Raw genomic sequence first — 978 nt, 5'->3', positions numbered from 1 at the left:
AATTGGCCAGAGGGCATGTGTGCTCACTGGAGGGGCAGAGGAGTAAGTGCCAGGCAGGGCTGACCTGACGGCCAACCACATGGTCTGAACCCCGACTCTGGTAGTGTGAAAACACGCCAAGTGTGCGTGTGCATGCCCGAGAGCCCGGCTGGTGGAGAAGGGAGTACAGTGTGGTCAGGCCCCCAGGGCTTTCTCCCCTCTGGGTCTCTGGTGAGTACGTACTCTGGCACATCTTCAGGGAAAAACCCTGGGGGACGGCCATGCACAATCTGCTGGGATTTGGGGTACACGCGCCGGGTGTGTTGCTCAAGCCACCGGGTCCAGGCCATAAAGCAGGTCGTTGGCTGTCGGGACCTGGCCACGTTAACCACCGGACCGCGGTCCGGCCCCACTGGACCTGGGTGTCAAACCTCGCGTGGGTTTCCTACCTGTCTCCGTCAACTGAAAGAGCGCCAGCCAGGGCATCTTCCTCTCCCCCAGGGAGGCGAGGATCTCGGAACAAACGCCGAAAGCCTTCAGGGAGTCGCTGGCACCCTGTGAGCCACAGAGCCCGGAACTCCGTGTTGGAGGGCTGACCTTTCTGACCGGGCTCCTAGGGTGGTGGGCAAGGGGCGAGACCCTCGGCCCCAAATGAGATATTCTGGTTTTGCTCGGAGTCTTTTAGCTGGTGCAGCAGATTGCCTTACGGTGGGGCCTTCGTGAAGAGGGGCTCGGGCAGAACGCCCAGCCAAGGGCGGTGTGACAGGGAAAGGCCTGGGGTTCTCGCACTTCAGGGAACACAGAGATCTCCTGAGATACCCCAGAGACCTGACAGGAGGTCTGAAGTGGAACTGGGAACTCGCCTCCCACTGCTGGTGCCCGGCCCTCGGGGGCAAGGGCCACCTTAGCTGGTCAGGTCGGACTTACATTCGGGGTCAGATGTGAGCAGAGCAGGTCCATCACAGAGAAGAAGAAAAGGGACAGCAACAGCTGCAGACA

The 978-nt window shown here is 60.9% G+C and overlaps 1 long non-coding RNA gene across 1 annotated transcript; it reads right to left on the bottom strand.

The window, feature by feature from the left end:
* LOC114010122 (uncharacterized) lies at positions 1–971 on the bottom strand. Its single transcript, XR_003551496.1, has 2 exons — positions 907–971; positions 1–534 (listed from the first exon to the last, which is right to left on the bottom strand). It is a non-coding gene; the product is annotated as an uncharacterized LOC114010122 (long non-coding RNA).
* Positions 972–978: the final 7 nt, after the last annotated feature.

Source organism: Tupaia chinensis, unplaced genomic scaffold, assembly GCF_000334495.1.
Source record: "Tupaia chinensis unplaced genomic scaffold, TupChi_1.0 Scaffold133794_1, whole genome shotgun sequence".
In the NCBI taxonomy this organism is placed as follows: domain Eukaryota; kingdom Metazoa; phylum Chordata; class Mammalia; order Scandentia; family Tupaiidae; genus Tupaia; species Tupaia belangeri.
This window is presented reverse-complemented; position numbering and strand designations above follow the sequence as displayed.